This window comes from Callospermophilus lateralis, chromosome 1 (genome assembly GCF_048772815.1).
Source record: "Callospermophilus lateralis isolate mCalLat2 chromosome 1, mCalLat2.hap1, whole genome shotgun sequence".
Classification (NCBI taxonomy): domain Eukaryota; kingdom Metazoa; phylum Chordata; class Mammalia; order Rodentia; family Sciuridae; genus Callospermophilus; species Callospermophilus lateralis.
The window spans coordinates 28,844,664-28,861,148 of NC_135305.1; the positions used below are offsets into that span (position 1 = coordinate 28,844,664).

The following is a 16,485-nucleotide window of genomic DNA, read 5'->3' on the forward strand; positions in this document are numbered from 1 at the left end:
CTTTGGGCTCTTTTTAAAAACTACATATTTATGTTAATTTTATACAGAGGGAAAAGGTTTGCTTTAAATATCTTATTACTTCAGTACCATGAATGATTCCACTGTTTCTCAGAACCTTCAAAAATAAATGACTCTGTGTGTGATAGGAGATAACATGCACATTGTAAATTGCAGGTTTTCTAATATTAATATTTAGAGTAATTTAAAGGCCACAATGTTAGACACATTGGCATTATTTTCCATGCAGGAAAATAGTTTCTAAGAGGCATGATTAAATCACCTCCCATCAACGAAAATTGATCTGTTAATTAAAAATAATTTCCATTTGTTTGTATTCAAGTATTTGAAAGGGAAATGTATCTAATAAAAAAAGATAATAATTTGAAATCATGTAAAGAATGATGGAAAATTTCCGACAGTTGAAAAATAAATAATTTGTTCATGTACTTTATAAAATAGAGGGTGGTGGACCAAATGGTCATATTCCATTAAACCCATTTTAAAGAATGATGTAAAAATCCTTGTTTTATAATGTCAATATTATCAGAAAGCCAAATATTATATTCTTTACTATTTAGATTTATGATTCTAAGAAAATTCTACTTTAAATTCAAAATGTGCAAAGGGATTTAACAAAAACAAGAAGTTTAACAGTTTAACAAAAACATTTACAGAGTAGTCAAGCAAAACAGAGTGAAGACTATTAAAAAGATCAGATTTCAACCATAGAAATGCTGAGCAAATGTGTGAAACGTTTACCTCCTATGTCTTTTATCTTTTTTAAAAATATTTTTTTAGTTGTGCATGAATACAATATCTTTGTTTTATTTATTTATTTTTATGTGGTGCTGAAGATCGAACCCAGTGCCTCACACATACTAGGCATGTGCTGTGCCACTAAGCTACAACCCCAGTTCCTGTCTTTCATCTTTTTATGTTGGTATTATTTTAGATGGATAAGTAGGGAAATTGCTTTCCTCTCAAATGCCAAACAACACATATCCAAAGGCTAATCCATGACCACCCATGATGCAGGGCTCCTCTAAATCTCTTGCAGGATCTAAGCCAAAGGGCCTGCCTAATTGCTAGTGGTAGAGAATTTACTGGGTTTTCTACGAAAGTACATGTCCAACTCTTGTCAACTTTGTTGATTTCTGTCCTTGCTGCTGATCTAGCATGAAGGAATCTGGATCAAGAGGTTGGTGTTCATTTTTGTATTTAGAATTATATAGTTGAGAAATCAGTGACAACCACCACTGTCACTGGATTGGCAGATTTCTGCTCTTGAATTTTTTCTTACGCTCAATTGCCAGGAGCTCATGGACACTGGGTTAGGTATATAATAGGATACTTTGTAGTGGATGCACAAACTTCAGATTGACCTTGTCAGCTAAGATGCAGAAACACAACCACAAGATTAGTGCAGTCAGAGATTACCAATTGAGCTAACAGGATCTTTAACATTTATCAGGAAAGAGACTTCTGTTAGAATCTTGGGACACAAAATGCATTACAGACTCACATCACTTCTGCCTTCAAGGAATTGACTTCCTGGTTTTGAAGAAAAATGGATATAATAATGCATTTCACACTGTGGTTATTAGTCATTAAAGTAATATTCAATGACATACTGAAATACACACTATACCTGTAACTGAAATGAAGAAGGCAGATTGCAAGGCAGCTGTCTACCGTAAAAACCCATTTCTGAAACTGAAATATACACACATTTACATGGAAATAAGACTAAAACATATAAACAACATGTTAACTATGGTTCTCTTTTGTTTGAGTCAAATTATGGGTGAGTAGAATAGTCATTTTGCTCTTGTGTAACTTCTACAGTGAAGATCCCTTTGATAATAAGGAAAAGGCCCATGGTTGCTTTAATTAAAAGTACTAAAACAGTCTGTGATTTTTGGTTTGGGGTTTTATTTGTTTGTTTGTTTTTGTGGATGTTGGAATAGTTGAGGGCTCTGTAAGAAGTCTAGAAGGAGAGCCCATGAGGGAATGCCTTAAAGGAAGAAGTGAAGCTTGCCTGGGTATCTGGAGAAAGAAAAGGGGAGAGTATTCAAGGACGGAGAAGTCATGTTTTTATGTGTGTTATTAAAGAAAAATTTAGACTTATACAAAAGTAGAGAAATTGAACCAACATGTACCACAGTTACCAGCTCCTGGCCATTTCTTTCACCCTATCTCCCTCTCTCTCCCTTTTCTAACCCAGATTATTTCATAATGAATGCAAGATAATATTGTTTCCTTTTTAAATATATCAATATATATTTATTTACATATACATGTTAATATATATTAGTTATCTATATATTATGTAAATTCTTATTTCAGTATGTGTTTATTGAGGTATATATACATACATTAAGTACGTATATACTTTTTTTTTTTTTTTTTTTTTGGTACTGGGGATTGAACCCAGGGGCGCTTAACTACTATGTCACATCCCCAACCCTTCTTTATACTTTTATTTAGAGACAGGGTCTCATTGAGTTGATTAGGACCTCAATACATTGCCGAGGCTGGCTTTGAACTTGAGATCCTCCTGCCTCGGCCTCTAGAGCTAGTAGGATTACAGGCATGTGCCAATGCACCTGGCTACTTTTTTAAAACTTAATCACAGTACCATGGTCACACACACTCAAAATTTCATCAGTTTTATTAATATCACTAAAATTCAATTAGTATTTATTTTTCTGATTTGAGTGTCCTATCATTCTTTAGAGTCATAATTCCTTCTCTTCTCCCCCTTCTCTCCTTCCCTCCCCTTCTCCTTTTCTTTACCCTTCTCTCTCTCCTTGACATTTTGTTGAAGAAGCCAAATCCACTAGTCCTTTAGAGTTTCACCAGTCAATTTGCTTATTACATTCCTGTGGTGTCCTTTAATATAGTCCACTCTCATGTTTTCTGTAAACTGAAACTTGGATCAAGAGCTTCATCAGGCTTAGATTTTTTTGTTTAAGCAAGATGCTTCATGATAGTGGTATGTTCTTCCATAGCTGCCAATAATCATTGTCAAGATCCTCTAATTCATTAGGAATTGCACAATAACAATATTCTATCATTTTTCTTAGTTTATTATCTGGAACATTTTCATGAAGAGAAACTTGAGTTTGTTCATTATTTTGTTACCCTGAGGATTCATTTATACAGAAAAGACAAGACAAAAAAACTTGGTTCTTTCTCTTTCAAAACAATGAGTGGTTTCCTGATGTTCTCCAAAAGTTATAGGTGTGTTTTTATTGCAGTGCTTTGTGGGTTTTCTTTCTTTTTGTTTTGTTTTGGGGGTTTTCGTTTGTTTGTTTTTGGCCATTGGAAGACTTCAGTTTGCCTTCTGACTCCTTTTGACAAGGTCCTTACAATTTCTAGTAGCTTCCTTTCTGATAGGATGAGATGTTCCAGACTCATCTAAAGTTTCTCCCACTTCAGGCCCGGAATTAGAAAATACATCATAGAAATACATCATTTTCTATAACGTATTTCTTTTAAAGAATACAAATACACTAATGCAAACACAAATTTTTACTAGTAGTTTGAATTCAAATCTAAGATTACAGACCTTTTCCTTAACATTGCTGATTTTAGAGTATCTCCTTTGTACATGATGAAAATTGTATCCAAATTTTGCTCCTGTGCTTTATCCTACACTCCACATGCAATAGCCTCAGAATGACAGTATGAGATTAATGAAAATAACAGAAGGATTTTTCTTTGTTTCTTTTTTTTAGTTATACAATTGTTTTTATGTAGGTATTCCAATGAGAAACGAACTGCATAGGTAGATTATTTCGTAGAACAATAGTCAAGTTACTATGTTTTAAAATCATTTGCAATTACCCTTGTATACCACCAACTAAGATAAACAGGTTTACTCTATTTGTTTTGTCTTTTAAATTTTTTCATTTAATAATACAGTAATTCTCCTTATCTGTGGTTTTCCTTTTCATGGTTTCAGTTACCCATGATCTCAACAATGGTACAAAATGGAAAATTCTAGAAATAGTACATAAGTTTTAACTTGCTAAATAGCATGATGAAGTCTTGCGCCATCCTACCCTCTCCCACCTGGGACTTGAATATCTACATTGTTCTGCCTATCCACACCATATATTCTGACTACTGTTGTGCAAAATCAATTCTCAGATCACCTGTCTCAATATCTAAGTGCTTCTATTTAAGTAACTCTATTTTTATTTAATAATGGCCTCAAAGCACAAGGGTAGTAAAGTAGATACTAGAGCATAAAACATGGAAAGACATGAATTCGCTATCATGAGGCAAGGCTGTAGGGCATGTAGGAAAAAACACTGTTATGTATAGGGCTCAGTACTGTCCACTATTTCAAGTATTCAGTAGGGGTCTTGCAAACTGTCCACCTTGGGAGAAGGGTGACCACCATAGTTCTAAAGTCATATCTATAAAATCAGGTATAGAAGTCTACCTTCTATTCTTGTCTCTCCCTCTTATATATTTCTAATTTTATGGTGTACTTTCTATTAAGCATCAGTTTATGTTTTGCCTTTCAATAAACCATAATTTTTTAAAAACTTATATAAGGAAGGGAAGGGCAGGGATAAAAATTAGACTTCTTTATAATGTAAGTAGATGTCATATTCATGAACCTGTTCTTTCTTACATATACCACAGTACATACCTGCACAGCTCCTTTAAGAATTTGACAGTATAAAAGGAACAAAAATGAATAGGAAGCACTTTAGAAAGAAAGAAAGAAATCTAAACAAATGTTAAGATTCATATTCAAAACTGAATGGGAAGCACTTTAGAAAGAAAGAAAGAAACCTATACAAATATTAAGATTCATATGCAAAACTGTATGTTGAGAGACTACCCAGAGACCCAGTTTTTATTAACATTTTCAATAGCTCCTATTTGCTTGAAAATATGGAGGAATACATTTTGCCCCAGAGAGGGGCAGCATGTGCTCATTGCCCCAGCTGAGGTGGAGTCAGGGCATATCCTTTTCTCATACAGCTCGTGTAAACACCGGCTCTGAGATTCCCTCTGTGAGCTCCTAATGCTTAGTTGACTTCTAAGGGATTTTATCAAGTTACAAGATTTAGTATTCAAAGCTCCAAAAAAAAAAAAAAAAAAAAAGTAATTAAGAGAAATCCTTTCTATGGCAAAATAAAAAAAGTAGTTGTTTCCATTGATTTTATGAGTAATTTTGTTTTTGTTGTCTGAAACTAAACCAGGGTGTGGGGGTGGTGCATAGTGGGAGGGAGCGCGATGGAGACAGAACAGTTCGTGCCACAGAGACGCCTTATGCTCCAGTCTCACTTGCTCATGGACAGTGCTGTAACTGGGTACACTGAATCTGATCCCTTGTGCCCCTACAGGTCTGCTTCCCCTGGTCCCGCTACCCCCAGTGGCTCTAGAGCTCCATCATCTGCATTTCCCATCAGTCTCTTAGACATTCTTGTCTCCTCCAACAGTCCCTTGAAGCCCTGCCCATTTCTTCATTCTCTCTCACACGCCTGTTTCCCTAAGTTTCTGCAGGTTGGACCAGCAGTAAATAGTTGATGGAGCACTCACCTTGCTGGCAGGCTCTCCCTTGGTCTTCTCCTCTACCGTGGATGATGACACAGGAGTCTTCCAGAGTGCTGTTTGCATCACACCATTCCCTTCTTAGGGTCTAAAGTGACCTCTCTTTTCTTTCCACCTGGAATCTAGCCTGTTTGTTAGCATTTCAATACCTTCTGCTATCTGAATTCATCCCACTGTAGTCCACCCCAAAAGTCCCACTTTCTGTGCACAGACCAGCTTCCTTCGCCATGTGACATTTATTGGTTTTCTCCATAGGAATTCACTGTGCACCTGCCATATTCCAGGCACAGTGCTGCCTGCCTGAGAATAGGATGATTCCCTCCTTTAGAAGCTCCAGGAGTCTTAGGTAAAAATATGTAAGGAAACAACATAATATGACAAAAGTTTGTACAACGTACTGAGTAAGTTCAGAAAAGCGAATGGCTGTTGATTCCACCTAAGGGCCAATGAGGCAGACTGATTCTTTCATCTAAAGGAGCCACAGAAATTGTCCAAAGTGGGCCACGGCCAAACGAAAGGAAGAGAAAGTTGAAAGTCAAAGACTGTGTGTCCACCAGGCATGGTAGCTCGTGTCTATAATCCCAGCACTGGGGAGACTGAGGCTGGAGGATTACAGCCTCAGCAACTTAGCAAGACTCTGACTCAAAAAATTAATAAATTAATTTAAAAAGGTCTGGAGATGCAGCTCAGTGATTAAGTGCCCCTGGTTCGATGCCTGGTACCAATATATAAATAAAAATAACACTGTGAACTATTTAATCAAAGACAGGAAAAAGCAGAGTCAGAAGGGGATCATGCAAGGACAAGAGTGAGGGCCCTAAACCATAGAAGGATATGAGAATAAGGATGGCTCATCTTTATTAAATGGGAGACATTTGATTTAAAGGCACTGAACTTCCTTGTGCTGGATTCCCAGAAGTGGGAACTAGCTCATCAAAGCATAGAATTACTGTAGTTTAAGCACAAAATAGTAGTTATAAATGATTGTGATGGGGCAGGAATGCCAGGGTCAGGTTGAGGTGACTTTGCCTGCCAGACAGAGGATCCTGGGCTTCATCTGTAGGCAGGTGGGACCCTCAGAAGTGAGACTGCCAGGCTGTGGGATTGAGCTGGGTCATGAGTGAACTCAAGATTGACTTTCCCAGGCCCAAATCGTGGAAAAGAACTACTTCAACCTGGGTGAACGGAACACCATTTTCTAAGGTGTGTGAAGACACACATCTTAGCAGTGGTAGCCCCGGTTGTCATTTGTTTTTTCAGAAAGGATTCTGGCAGAAAGTGCTTATTTATGTGTTGAGTTAAAGCTTGCTGAGCACCTCCTGTGCTCAGAGACCATTCTAGACCCCAGGGACTCAGTGGCATATGAGACAGGTACATCTCTACCGACAGAATGAAAAGAAAGTGGGCAGTGATACTAGAATTCAAAGCACTGTTCAAGAAATCTGTTTTCCCTTGTCTTGGGCTTTCTCTGTCCAAGTGTACCCACCCTACAAAATCCAGCTTCATTCCAACCACCTTTCCCTGCTTAGTCTAAAACCTCTATTGATCTTCTTCCCAAAATCTTCTACATCAAAAAATTTTTTAAAAAACTATGATAATTAACTTTTTTCTGATTATACATATTCCGTACATAAGTACATAATATACAGAGAACATACCTTATAATTTCACTTTACCATGTATAACCACTTTCCATTAGCACATATTCCTTGAATAATTTATTTCTAGCTATGATATCATTGTCATTATTGCATGTTTATGAGCATCATAACAAAATGGGAACTTATTCCCAAATTTATGGTTTTAGACTTAATGACTAGAGAAAGTATAGAACTCTTGTATTTTTACAACCTTATTGAGATATATTTCACATACCATAAAATTAGCCTATTTAAAGTGTGTAATTTGAATGGGTTTTGGTATATTTACAGAGTTGTGTAAATGTCACCACAATCTAATTCCAGAACATTTTTATCACCCTAAAAAAGAAACCACATATCCTTTAGATGTGTGGTTAGAGTCACTCCTTATTCCCCCTCCTCCAGGGTCCCTACAGCATCAGCTAACTACTCGTCTACTTTCTACTTTTCTGATTGGTCATTTCTGGACATTTTGCATAATGGGATCATGTGTATGTGACCTTTCGTGACTGGCTTCTTTCTCTTAATGTTTCCAAGCTTCCTTGGTGTTGTAGCAAGCTTCTGTATTGTCTGCCCGTCTGCTTACCTTCTCTCTCTCCCTCCCTCTTTTCCTCCCTTTCTTCCTTGCTTTCTCAAATAGTCCATTAGGTGGACATACCACATTTTATTATCCATTCTTCATTTGACATCTAGGTGATTTCCACTTTAAGGCTAGTGTAAATAATGTTTCTATGAACATAAAAGTGGCTGCACCATTTCACCTCCACACCATCAATGAATGAGGATTCCAGTTTCTTTGCATCATTATGGGGTTCTTTTGAAAGATAGTCTCTACTCTGAAATGGAACCATCTTAGGTGGCCAGGTGGCTTCAGAGGTCCATTCATTGTATATGTGCAAATTCCAAAGCTTTGTCTTCCAAGTTCATGGCAAAGTCTGAAAAGCTGCTTCCAAGTGAACCCTTCTCTTTGAGAAAAATAATATTTATACTGATTGATGTTCTTCACCAAAGAATATAATGAATGAATGAATGAATATAATCTTTTTCTTCCAGCAATCACATGGTTCCAAAAAATGTTGGGGTTTTTATTTGTTTTTTCTTTAAAGTCTGGGACAGGGAAAGAACTTGAGTTTAGACATCAAATTCTGGACTATTGCTGACCATATAGAATCCAACAATTAAAATATATTCTTTGAGGGAAGCACACATGAAATTTTATCCTTGGTGTGTTAGTCTGTTTTTGTTGCTGTGACCAAAACACCTGACAAGAACAACTTAGAGGAGGAAAAGTTTATTTTGGTTCATGGTTCCACAGTCAACAGAGTCCATTGTTCTGGACCCAAGGAGAGGCAGAACATCATGGGGGAAGAGTGTGGAGGAGGGAAGCTCCTCCATTTATGGCAGCCAGGAAGCAGAGAGAAAGAAGGTGGTAGGAAGGGGACACAGAGAAGATGAACCCTTCCAGGGCACATCATCAGAGACCCACCTCCTCCAGCCACACCTCACCTGCCTAGAGCTCCCACCCAGACAATCCATTCGAACTAGGATTGATTCAGAGGTTACCACTCTCATAATCCGGTAAATTTTTCTCCAAACATTCCTGCACTGACACAGTACATTTGGGAGAACACCTTATATCTAGACCATAACACTTGGTAATATCATAAATCTGAAGGAGGAAATACTTCCAAGATTATGTTAAAAGTAAGATATTAGCTTAATTAAGGCATGAGAATCAAGAATCAGATCAGGATGAAATAAAGCAGTGATTGAGAACTGTTAAATCATTGAAAGCTGGACATAATTATGTCTATATCATCATATTTCTTTAAGTATTGCTCTCATTCATTTAAATATAATTATTTTTTGTCCTTGTATTTTTATTTTAAACAAATATGGCTAAGTACTACTGAGTATTCCTTTTGAGAGTTTTTTACTACATGCCATAATGAAGACATTATTTTTTTATATTGCAGTAAAGACACATGGGAATCAATGAACAGTCACTAAAATGTTAGCTTTAAAGCAACACTTTAGCTAGGGCAAATATCACAGAGGTTATGTGGGAATCTCTCAGGACAAATGGTCAGTGACTTCTTCCAAACATAACTTCTGAACATAGCAATCCTCTTTGCATCATTAATCCCACTAGTCTCTTTCTTTTTAATTATGAAGTATTACTTTTACTTGTTGAGTATTGCTATGGTTTGGATGTCTCTTCCAAAATCCATGTTGAAATTTATTTGTTATGTGGGGGGAGGTGTTTTTTAAGAGGTGATTAGGACATTGTCAAGGCGGTGTGTTAGCTCTCCAGGGAGTGAGCTCAGCTTCCTGCACTCCCTTGCTCTCTCCCATCCTCCTGCTCTCTCACCACAGTGATGCTTTTGTAATGTTTGTTTCTACCACATTATGCAGCTGGGGCCTCACCATGTACCATTTCCATACTCTTGGGCTTATCAGCCTCCAGAACTTTGAGAAATAAATCTCTGTTCTTTATAAGTTACTCAGTCTCATGTAAACTTAAAATGGTCTAAGACAAAGGCTGTAGCAATTTTTAGATTAGGAAGGGAACTAAGTTTATTGAATAATTTGAGTGCTAAGAAATATGATTCAGTATTATATCTTTTTTTAAAATTTGATTTTATATATTTACATGAAGATTTTTAGGGATATCATTTAAACATTCCTTATATATGTTAACCAATACCCTTTATTCATGATGAACATTGTAACAAAATGTATGTTTTGATCAACTCAATGGAGTTGAGAGAACCGAAGTAGTACAGAAACACAGTGCTTATCTCCTCCAATACTAAGCAGGCCCAGTCAAAACAGAGCCCTCCATGTTAGTGAAATGCCCTAGAGTATACTCAGTTTCTTCCCCTGGCTTCTGTGTCCATCAGTGGATTACAATGTATAAATAAATACATAGGATGGATGGATGGATGGATGGATGGATGGATGGATGGATAGATGGATGAATAGATAGATAGTTGATAATTTAAAATGCCACTAATATGTTCATGTAGCGATTTTAGAATCTCTAAAGATATTAGAGATTTTCAGTTTTAAATTAAAATTACCAAGTCCAAGTCTTTTATCTTGGTGCTCATTAAAAAATATGGTTATAAGAGAAACTAGTCATTTGATTAAGATAATAAATCCATTACCTATTGCCAGAATTATGTGATGGTGGGGCAGCAACGTGTTGCTAAATTGTATAATTGTGGATATCATAGCAAAATATCATAAGCTAATTAGATTTGGATATGCAGTGTAAAGCATGAAACATTTACTTTTTTCCCTTTCTGAATGGTTTTCTTTTAAACATGAAGCAAAGCATTAAACATTGCTTATCAACTAAGCCAAGTGCCAAATAATGTTGATCAACTAAACCTAATTTTTTCATTGCAATTGCCAAATATACCATCTCATCAATCCATAATTATAGGGTCAGTAATTTTTCATCATACTTTGTGTTTCTGCTAATTACACAAATAGTAAATGTTTTATTGCTGGAAAGTATCCAAAAGATATAAAATTTTAATTTTACATAATTATATATTATAATCATATATATAGTCATTTGATTAAGATAACAAAACTTTAAAGTTCCTATACTATAGAAAATTTTCATCTCTTCACTATCGAGAGTTTTATATCTTCTCAAATTCTATTTGACATATTACAATTTACACTCATAATTTCAAAAAATATTATTACTTGAATTTTACTGAGATTCAAATTATGTGAAGGTCAACTTGCTCAACCTGAGAGTGATGTTCATATGAGAACTCTGATTTTTTTCCAGTGGATATTTGTAAGCTTTTCTATGGCTAGAAGGAAAAAAAGGGAAACAAAAATAAAATGTTGTAGAGCTTGGAGATGTATCCAGTACTACTATGCATTTTTCACCATTAAATGTGTGAATTTTCTTATACAGCTTGTAGTATTTTTCTCAAGACTTTATCAAATTCTGTTCTGCTCTTTAACGGAAATGAAATCTTCTCTGTTGTAAGAGTTATGGGATTTGGAGTAATGAAATCTTGAGCGCAGGTTCCACCTTTGCCCTGCCTAACTTCCAAGACGGCTGAGAAGGCTTTCCACCAGGGGCCAGAAGTCAGAGCTGGAAATTAGTGAATAGCATTAATGGACAGCCACAGAAACGTTAGCCAACACTCTCAGAGTGTTATGCGTTTCTAGGAAAGGGTGAAAAGTCATTCTTTGTTACTTTCTTTGATCCCAAAGAGTTAAAAACTTTCAAGGGAAAAAAAAACAAGTCAGGGCACACAAATGGAAGATTTGTGTCCAGGTATAGGAATATCCCCAAAGACATCAGTAAGAAGAGAAGGTGAAGGGAGGCCCCAAAGTAGAAAAAGCTGGGTCTCCTGTGTGATGGGAGACAGCCTCATACTTTTAGACCAGAAGAGGGTAGCAAACTGCTGCCCAAGTGACTTCATCCTCAATTTCCTCTGTTCTTTGGATGTGGGATGACACACAAGAGTCCTCAAAGCCTCCTGGCCCCATTTTCTTTCTCAGCTCCTGGTATTGCTCCCCTGTCTGGTCTCATCATCAGCCCTGTGGTGCAGCTTTTGGCCTTCTACAGCTCCTGGTGCCTCCTTACCAAGCAAGATGGCTCAGCAATCCAGGGTCAGCAACACCATGGCCACCAGGCTTCACAAACTGGGCTGAAACAATCACAGCAAAGTGCTTTGTCTCCTCTAAGCCTCTAAAGAGCATCCTGTTTTCTTGGTGCTTAAAAGTAAAGGGAGAAGCTGGGGTCATGGCACAGGCTTGAGATCCCAGAGGCTTGGGAGGCTGAGACAGGAGGATCACAAGTTCAAAGCCAGTCTCAGCAACTAAGTGAGGCACTAAGCAACTCAGGAAGACCCTGTCCCTAAATAAAATATTAAAAAGGGGCTAGGGATATGGCTCAGTTGGTGAAGTCCCTCTGGGTTCAAGTTTTGGTATCCAAAAAAAAAAAAGAAAAAGAAAAGTAAAAGGAGGGATCCCCCCTTATTATGTTAAAGGAAGACTGTCAGTTGAAAAAAAGTTTAGATGTTATTATGCTTAGTCCAGTTTTCCCTTAAACTTTAACTTCAGCTTAATCGTGGAGGGGTCACCAGAATTTCTCTGAAAAGTATTTCTTTAAAATATCATAAACTGATGTTCAAATATTAGGAGTGTATGGTGGTTGTATGTTGGGGGGTGGGGGTGTTTAGAGGGAAAGGCAAATAAGGAAAAGGGAAATGTGAAGTTTCCAGAATGAAATGAGAAATGGATTTTTTGCATTTGATTAAGTGGAGAAGTGTGGTCAGAAAGTTACGTATGTTCTGATTTTGAAACCCTTCGTCTCCTCTTAGGCTCAAGGGAAGGAAGGGCATAAAATCAAGTGATATAAAATTAAAATTGTGTGAATCAGAGAACTAAAGCAATTCCACGCAAATTGCTTGAATACCCAAGCCAGCAAGCAGATGAGGGTAGGGGTGGGGGGTGGGGGGTGGGAGAATGGGAGAGGAAGAGTTGGGTATGGTTGCTATGGCAACCTCATGCTGATTGAAATGATTGTGGATTCCTGCCTTTCTTTTTCCCTTCTGATCTGGTTACTGGAGGTTTGCAGTTCTTGGGGTTCTTGGTGCAACCAAGTCAGCTCCCAGAGAGACATCATGGAACTAGAGGTGGTGGTCTTCTAGCAGGGCACAGGTGGCTCAGACACCTGGGTGGAATAGGGTACAAAGATAGATAAAGTTTAACCAGGGAGGTGAAAGTAAGCAAGACTCATCCAAATGCCAGGATTCTAGGCCACATGCTGGCATGTCACAGCTCTGAAAGGATGGAACCAAAGCAAGACCACAGAAGCTAAATGAGTCTGTGAGAAGTCTTCTGAAGGTCAGGAAAAAATGCTAATATTGACAAAATTTGAAACAAAGCTTTGTCTAGGGCAGGAATGGAAAGTAGTTCTCAAACTTGTATTTCTGAGCTTCAGATTCCTCATCTATAGGACCACAGAAACACCTGTCTTGAAAGGCAGCTATGAGGAGCTTAGGCACAGGGGACTCTCCCGGCTCCTCAGATTCTGTGCCTGCAATCTTTTCTGAGAGGGAGAACATGGATGGCCAAATTCAGAACAATCTCAAGTTCCTGGCTGATCTTGTTTTTACCTTAAAGGGGAAAACAAGAGATCAGAGTCACTGGCAAAGTTATAAGAAACCCTCATGGTAATTTTTATTTTCATAACAATAAAATATTAAAGATAACATGCCCAATAAAGTGACTACTACTGACATTTAATAGCATTAGTAAGAATGGGCAACATAGAATTAATTTCCATTTATCTTTTATCCTTCATTTATACTGGTGTATCACTGATAATGATGTTAATTGAGAAGAAAAGAGAGTGAAGGATTGTATTCATGATGAATACAATCTCTGCTCCTCACATTCTTGCAATCCTCTAAATAGGTGCCCACACTGCCCACGTGTCGCCCCTGTTGACTGTCACCTTCATCATATACAATGTTCCAGGCTTCACTTTTCTTGAAGAAAACCTGCACCATAGACAGAGATGTTTGGTTTGTTTTGGTTTAGCTTGTTTGGTTGTATTTTTATTTCTCAAGGAGTGTGTAGGAAATCACATAAGCCTTATTACCCCTTAACATAGGCATACCTAAACTGCCCTTTGTACCTAATTTTCATGAAAGTTATATCCTTGGGTCTGATCTGAATTAAGGGGGAGAGGGTGGAAATGCTGGCTGGTACTTCAGCATCCTGACATCATAATCCAGTGGTTCTTGACCTACTGTCCCTGAACCTATAAACAGAATGCAGACCTGTAAACCAACTGACATTGTATTTGGGGGAAAATCTGCATATTGTTAAACATATGTAGTTTTCTGAAGAATTACCACAATCTGGGTGCCCTGTATCTGTTTTCTTACTGCAGTTGTGTTTTCAGTGTATTACCCACTGAGAGTTTGGTCAGAGTAGGAAACAGGAGACATTAAAGTGTTTTTGTTTTTGTTTTTAAAGTTGTAGTTGAACACAACGCCTTTATTTTATTTATTTATTTTTATGTGGTGCTGAGGATAGAACCCAAGGCCTCACACACACCAGGTGAGCGCTCTACCACTGAACCACAACCCCAGTCCCCATTAAAGTGTTTTTTGGGTCCCCCCTCCCCGTCAGAGTCTGAACTAAAACTGACCTTTCCTATATACAGTAATGTGACATATCCTCTGTAATACCATTAAACACTAATGAAGTAATACACACAAAATTTATATATTGAATTTTAATTAATGACTTCAGGTTTAGGGATGAAATATAGTGATATCTGCAACTTATTTTGAAATTCATCTAAATAATAGGATGGATACAAGGAAGGATGGATATGATAAAAAAGCAAATATTTCAGTATGTTAACTATAAAGTCTGTATATTGAGAACATGGATGTTCACTATGTGATTCTTTCATTTTTTCTGTGTTTGAAAAATTTAATAAAATATTGGAAAAATAGGCAATCATAACATTTAAAGTACATGCAACTATGTATGACACAGCAGATTAGTGGAAGGAAGTGATAAAAGTTGGTTGCCTAAAATGGATATTTATTGATTCAATTTGGAGGCAATTCTTGAGTACATAGAAATAAATCTACATATGTTTGAATTTCAGTTGCAAATACTTTACAGCCAAGTAAAATTTTTATAGTATATGCACAGTGCTTAGCAAGATAGGTTTCCAAATAGTGCCCATGATTGTGTATTTTGTCAGATTCTGTAGAGTTTGCAGTTTGACTTGGAGGTTCTTCTAACATAAAGTTGTTCTTGCCATTAATTGATTTCTAAGTCTTTCTAAATATTTCCTTGCTTGATTATACACACCATTAATCAGAGAAATTTCCCTATATCTGGACAGTGTGTCCTATCTTATTTGAATCATCCATCTGTATTACATAGTCAGTCCTAACCATACTATCACAGAGAGCTAAGGGGAGAGTTGCTATGTTCTCCTTTACATTTTACCAAATGCACATCAATCCCCTAAAAAAATCATACCGTTAAAATTTCTTTTAATAAGGAAGTGCTGAGAGAGACAATTTGAGCTTTATTTTGTTAATCCAATCACAAGTGTTTTATATCCTATTTGGATTAAAATACCCAATAATTGATTATGAGAATTATGCAAGCTCTAGCACTGAAACTTGGGATATGGGTAATTAAAAAGTGAAAGATCTTTTCCATTTTAGTATTTCAGGCCTGGGCTCATTACGCATGACATCTCATACAGAGAAACTGAACCTAATAATTGCAAAAGAAACAAAACTAAAACAGCTATTGAAGCCACTTGGACTGATTTTTTTAAAATTTATATGCATTAAATAAAATATAATTTATTTAAATATTATGTTTAAATGGACCTATAGTGATTGTTTTTCCCCATGATAACATGAAACAACTAAGTCCATAGATTTTTTTTATGATTATTATTCCAAATGATACCAGGATTGCAAAGTCAGAACTTTTGAAAAGGAGTTAACTAAGAGACATGAGCCATGGTAGGTGCTTAGGGTGCAAGTTAAATGCCAACAGACTGGAAAACAAACAGCATAACCCAGACAAGATGTGACTTTGTTCTTTAGCATCCATGTGAAGAGGAAATCAGATCTTTCTGGGATGTGCTCCCCTCTCACAGGTATGTAAAAAAAAAAAAAAATTCACATTCTCAACTTACTGCATTGTGTGTGGGATTGTGACTTGGGGCAAGGCAAAGGGGCACTACATCACTTCTTAGAATAAAAGCTCAATTCACTTAACTCAGTTGGTGCTTTTGTTTCAGTCTGCCACAAGTGGACAGTAAAAAAGCATGAAGCATCCCTTAATCCCATGAGCCTGGGGAGTGCTGGCTACTCTCCCTGCGTTCTCCAGCTCTGTTGCCAATGGAAGTGAGGGATTGACCCCAGGCCTCAGCCACTGTTCTTTGCTCTGCCACTAAACCACTGAGCTGTTGGCACTTTGATTGTTTTATACCAGGAGGAAACCAACTGTGTTGATGTGAATGTCTTATTCATCAGACATTACAGGCTTCACAGTTTTAATGAGCTGAAACTCTTAGTCCAAGACATGCAGCCACAGTGAATCAAGTCAAGTGATATAGTGACGACATTTTCTAATTTAGTGCAGTTGCTCTTTAAAGGGTTTGATGGTATTTCAGAACTCTAAACACTGCAATTACAAAGTCTGTCTGAGGTTGTGTGTTAATCAAAAA

The 16,485-nt window shown here is 37.0% G+C and overlaps 1 protein-coding gene across 3 annotated transcripts in view; it reads left to right on the forward strand.

Moving 5' to 3' along the window:
• Positions 1–16,485, forward strand: part of Cdk14 (cyclin dependent kinase 14) — a 563,390-nt gene that overhangs the window by 532,156 nt on the left and 14,749 nt on the right. Inside the window, exon 15 of one of the 3 annotated variants that reach the window (XM_076861002.1) lies at positions 15,860–15,913. The exons of 1 other annotated variant lie outside the window; for it this stretch is intronic. The gene's annotated coding sequence lies outside the window, so the exon portion shown is untranslated. Of the gene's footprint in view, positions 1–15,722; positions 15,790–15,859; positions 15,914–16,485 lie in introns of those variants that run through there. One more of the 3 variants, XM_076861011.1, reaches the window with a different exon arrangement.